Consider the following 6,473-nt stretch of genomic DNA (forward strand, 5'->3'; position numbering starts at 1 on the left):
TTCACTAAGAGAAACATCTCTTAAAACATCCCTTTGATTTGTTTGAATAATGACCATTTGATTACAACTCTTGGTGATTTAAGTGTCTTGGATCACCTACAAAGTGTCTTATGTGTTTGAAAAACATCCATCACTCTTGGGAAGCAAAAGACATGAAGAAATGATGAAAAACGGAAGTGAAAAGCCATGTCTATTTTCTCCGAATGAATAGTTTTTCAAACAGCCGCGGTCGACCGGACTACCGCGGTCGCTCGCCGGAATACTTCTGTCCATTTTATTTTTTATGATCCAAAAAACCACTGTGGGACCCGATCCCGCGAGGGGGGTGGGGCGCGAGCCGCCACGCTCTCTCTTGGTCTCTTGTACCCACGCGATTGGCGTGTGCTTCTTAGTATTGATTTTAATTCGTCTTTTATGTGAACTTGGGATCACTAAGGCAATCCAAATTCCACACAAAAGAGACTGACAGAGTCGCCACCTAGATGTGGGATCTAGGACCCATAATTAACCAGAAATCTAGACTCGCTACCTGGTTACAAGAATGGAAGGTATGGGGATTTATCCACCACATGCACTATTCCTGCCCGATAATCGGTCTTCAATTCCAAAAGTTAACTCTTTTAAATTTACTTTAAATGGCTCATTCAACTCTTTGTTAATGTGCTATCTATGTGACATGCATCTTAAAATCTAATTTCAATGTGAATCCTAATGTGTATCTTGATTTCTTAATTTGTCTGGATTCATTTTAAGTGAAAGTTCTCCTAAAATTCTAATTTCAAGGAAATCCTACATATTTTAATTAAGAATTCATAATCAAATAAATATACAAAACCCCACATTTGTTGTGGAGCCGACTCGCGGTTGGTATGCCATCAGACATCTAAGCTGCCTACGTACCCAAGCCTCACTAGGATCAGAGTCGACGTAGTTTGGTGCACCTAAGCTAAGCTACTTATGCCTAACTCAACTAAGACACCGTTCTAGACTGATTTGACTGTTTCAACAGTTTTAAGAGGAGTTATTTAATTCAAGTTGAGGATTTTATTATCCTAGGATTTCATCTAAGATGCTATATGATTCTTATCTAAATGCAAGTTATTCCTTAGATTAATACAGGTTAGCCTACATCCTTGTTTACTAGGCTTGTCCTAGAGAAAGATTGGGCGACTAGTGTAACTAGACCTATGGTACGGTTGCTATCCATAGCAAGCGTCCGTGATGAGGCTGGACTCCTAACTCTAGGACTCCCTAAAACTTAAGACTCCCTAAAACCTAGGACACGACCTGACACCAGTGTTCCTAAATTGGGCTCTAATGGTTCTTATATCGGAAACCATAATCCAATGGTTCCGAAAGACTCGAGACAAATCGATTCAAGTTCTTGAAGTTAATAAATTTCAGATTTTAAGGATTTTCAGTTTATGGACAATTAAGGAATACCAATGGTTCTAGGGTTCACCAATTTCGGCCCAGAATGACATCCAAGGAAGGGAATCGTGCACTCTTTCGTTGTGCAATTTAATACTTAGGTTATAGCATCTTACTGCCTAGCATATCTCAGGATTTCCGTGGACAGTGAACCTCGGAGCCAACAACATGCTATAGCTTAAATATTCAAATTGTCAAAGATCGAGTGCAATTGGGATACGATTATGGATGCACTGGCCATTTTTCCAGGGAAATCTAAAGATCCTAAGATTTTTGTTTCAATGGATTAAGGAATTAATATGTGACAGCGATTTAAGGTTCTTTAGAGATTTTCAGATGAATTTCAATTAATTTCAATATTTTAATGGATTTTATCAATTTTAAACCATATGAGTGATTTTACAAGTGAAATTATTGTAAACAAATTCAAAATGAGTTGAAACTTCTACAGCAGCAAGATATGATGAGATGTAGCTTACTGGAAGATTTCTACAGATTTTTACATTAATCTCATATTTAATTTTGATTTAACAATTAATTGACCAGATTGCAAAAATAACACAAAAACTACTAGAAATAGACATTTAAATTCAATGAAATTTATACAGTAGTAAGATATAAGTAAAAAAAGCATGTTGTGAGATTTTTCATGAATTTTAGGAATTATTTACTATCAGTTTCGGATTTTTCAATATTTAGACCAGATTATGAATTAACACTACATTCCATATGAATAAAAATCCAAATTAATTGAAACTTTTACAGCAGCAAGAAATATGAAATATAAGATTACTGTAAAAATTTTGAGAATTTTATCTATGACCTGATGTCAGTAAAAAGTCTCCCAAAATCTTATAATTTTCAAAGAAAGCATAAAATAATATACCAAAAAAAATCCACAAATTCTCAAAACTTCATGGTAGAATTTTTCAGTATCATATTATTTTCTCACGAAATTTCATTATTTTTGGAATCTGTTTAGTATATCTTTTATTTTTCTTCGTCAAAAAGATATTTTTAAAGAGTTTTCTATTTTTAAAACACGATTTTCGAGAAAATTACGACTCCGGAAAACGTCCTCCAACCTTATTCTGATGTGATGAACACAAGAAAAGTTTAAAATTCCAAAAAATAGATCATCCTGAGATGGCTATTTTTTCGAATTTCATAATTTCTCAGCCATTTTTAAATAAAATTCTGTTATTCACTCAAATTTTTGAAATCTCTTGATCCAATGTCCGATCCGATCCGATGGTTATTTTACTCTATTTAAATAGATCAGTGCATTAAATTTCGGGACGAATCGGAATTGAAACACTTATGCAGATCATGATTTTAAGCCCACACATTTAATATTGAATTAAATTCATTTAAATGCTTAAAAATCATGCAAAAATCTAAAAAAAATACCAAATAATTCGAGAAAAATTCGAGAACAGTGTACCTACCTGTGATGGAGATTTTGGGTATCCTTTGAATAGGACAAGATTTGAAGGCGGGGATATGGAGGATTTCTCTAGTAGTTTTCTTTGAGTCTTCTTCCTCTTTTTTTCTCTTTTTTGAAAGAAGATAGCATGGGTATTTATAGGTGAGGGATGAGCTAGGTTGCCATCTTTAGGGCCTAGAGGTGTAGGGTGGAGATTGAGTGATGGAAAAAGGAAGGGGAAAAAATGGCTAAGATCAAATTTTTCTAGAATATTCTCCCTCTTCTTTGGCATCTTCCATTTAAGCCATGGCTATGTTAAAAATTGCAGGCACTTATGCGGCCAGGATCAAGTACTAAAGATTTAGGAACAATTCAAGGTCCAAGATGATGTCATTTGTCCTTGGAATTTTTGTAGATTTTGGAAGCAAATTTCAAGGTAAGGAAAATATCCAATTTGGTTGCCTTTGTAGAGAATGGCAACGATTTGGATGGTTGCGATTAACTGCAATCTCCATGTGATCGAAAGAACGGGCGAGATCGGGTCTCCAAATATCCTGAAATCTTTACAATGATATGGAATAAGATTGGGTGGTTGAGATCAATTTCGATCGAAAGAATGGACGAGATGATGCCTCCAAATCTCCTAGAATCTTGTAAAAGATTTTTCAAATATTTTGAATGTAAAAATCGAAAAATGCGGTTTTCAGGAGATTTTGAAGTCCGATTTCGATAATTCTTTCGCCATTAAAATCGTTAATTTTTCCTCTTTCATTTAAGCCCAATGTTGCCATAGAAATATTATTTTCAGAATTTTTGACCAATGCGAGCCGTCGGTTTTTAACAGCGAATCGTTTTTCCAACCGTTGATCAAATTGACGATTCGATTGATCCAACCAACTTAATCAATTTTTGATGAATGATCCTAACCTTTGAAATATGAATTTTGACAACAATTAAAGTACTGAAAGCAATGTTGTTGATAATTTGGTTAAATTATTTCGACGGCTCTCGTTCACCCACATTGATCCGTGATTTTTCACTGGGTTTTTGCTCAATTAAGTGACACAATGTTTAATCTGAATTTGAGATTAACCTTGATCGATCCTATTTTGACTAAATGATCACAAATTCTTAGTAAGGAAAGACACCCAGGTTAAGATCTGCCCTTGATCTAACGATTTATGGAAATCGGGTCTCGGAATGGAATCAGGTCCCGGGCTGTGAAGTGACCCTAGCTTATTTTGTCCCGATTGATGATCCGTAAAGTCAGATCGAGATATTAATGACCTAAAACATATAAATCCATGGTAGAGGGGCTCTCACATGGATTTAACACACTAAATTCACCAATCAGGGTATTTTTCAATTTTTCGAATCTAATCATCTCACCAGGTACATCTCTTTATCATTTCGGTTTTCAGAAAATTTGAGGATGCATACTTTACCAATGAAATTCCACGGATCAATATATTAGGTTATTGTTGGTTAAAGTGTAGCAAAATGAGGGTGTCTACAACCACGGTCAACCTCTGACACCTCCCTGGAAATCAATTAAGTTTCCAGTTACCAATCCGCGAACGTTAGGGAAACCCCGGTCGACTGGCCCTGTCTTAAAAAAAAATTTATATTTAAAATTAAAAACTTGTAAAAATATTTTAATTTCCAAATACTACTTTGCATTTTGAAAATTCTCTAGCAATCCCCCACCATTTTTAAAATGAAAATAGCTTTTTCATAAGGCTTAGATATTTTATGCATAGATGAAGGTATCTTACGATTTGAACCTTCTCTTAGTGATGGCATATCAAAGTTAGCCAGAATTGTATAGTAGCTATTCTATTCAGCTAACCGGACACGCCATTACACATAAAATTTTCTCTTTATAGGTAGTTTATAAAAGCCGACACGTGTATTGGCCTTGTGTCTGTATCTCGATTTCATGAGTGCTCTAGAGACTAGCCAAGTCTCATAGGAAGCGGCACCACTTCCACACTCACGTAGGTAGGCTTAAGAGTGCCCCTGTAACTATAGCGCCCTAACATACTATTACAAGCCTATTAAGAACCAATTGTTCATCCTCCTCTGTTACACATTATAAGTACCAAGCACTCTACCTTGGGATGAAAATAACATATATTATAGTGCTTGCAATCACTCCATATGATGTACTTGGACTCATTGAACTCAAGACTTAATGTCTTTTCAAGAGTTGAGTTGAGTTTCCATCATTGGTGATCATTGGTTATTGGCTTTAGACCCATCCTCATTGATGTCTTAAACACCAAATCTCTTGCAAGACCTTTAGTTAATGGATCAACCAAGTTTTGACTTGATCTCACATAATCTATAGTTACTACTCCATCAGTAAGTAACTGCCTAATAACACTATGCCTAAGTCTAATAACTCAAGACTGCTCTGATACCAATTGTTATAAACCTGGATCGGCTCGCAATGGATTTGATCTTCTTAGAGTGAAGATCAGCCTCTTGATCCACTTCGAGGGAAGGATCGATCCTCCTTTGTACCCTAGACACAATTTCGGAAACAATTTTCTTCATTCGTCAAGAAAGGCCAAGTACAAGTTATTTGTAGAGAATCCCTAATCTAGATAACCCTTATCTCTAAGAGTCCTACCCAAACCAAACAACTAAAAAACCAATTATTAAAAGTTACATAATCAAAACTAATTTATTTTATGCCAAGTGGCACTAGATAAGCACATGACAGCATCATGGATCCTTCTATAACCCAAAATTTATTGGAGCCATAGAAGCTTGGGTTTGACAAACAAAAGAACCAAAAAGACAACAATCTTTGCTAGATGAGGCTTGGTGCTTCGTGAATCTTCGATGAGGAAGGTTTGAGGAGGATACGGAGGGAAAATCAGAAAGGTGGCGAGAAATTGAGGCGAGAGAGAATGGCTAGAATTCGTGGGAGAGGGATCCGTTCCATACTTTTTTTTTATTTCGATTTTTCTCTTTTGCCGGCAAAAAAAAGGAAGAGAAGGGAATGGACTCAAGGATACTATTTTGTTGTTTAGTCAAAGATACGTGTTAAATTCATAGATTTTACCAAAAATTGAAAAAAAAAAATCTTTCCTTTTTCTCTTTTGCTATATAGCATGAGAGAGAGAGACGTGATCATCTGAACATGCAGGATGGCTTTCTTCAAACCCTAAATCGTTGGGGATAAGCCTTCAATGATTGTCAAGACAATTTTCTACTGTAGACCACGTGGTGAGAGAGATGCTTTGACCACGAAGAGAAAGAGAGAGACGAGAGAGAGCTTTGAACTTTTCGTTTGTCTTTTCGTTTTTAATTGACTTGTGAGAGCTTTTTGGGAACTGTAATAAGCTTTTGACAGCTCTTCAAATAACTAGAAGACAAGATGCATTAGTGAAAATATCAAAACATGGTTGTGCTGATCAAGGTCTTAAATTTCGACCGAAATTTGAAATTTCGGTGGAGACCGAAATCGAAATCCGTAATATTCGAAACATTACTTTATTTCGAGCAAAATTTCAAATTTTCGGTCCAAAATTTAAGGTATATCACCAAAAAAATCTGGATTTTATTGATTATTAAATATTTTCCCAAAATGTCAGCCGAAATTTCA

Source organism: Tasmannia lanceolata, unplaced genomic scaffold (genome assembly GCF_043159265.1).
Source record: "Tasmannia lanceolata isolate RefF3 unplaced genomic scaffold, GAP_Taslan_0.1 ptg000015l, whole genome shotgun sequence".
Classification (NCBI taxonomy): domain Eukaryota; kingdom Viridiplantae; phylum Streptophyta; class Magnoliopsida; order Canellales; family Winteraceae; genus Tasmannia; species Tasmannia lanceolata.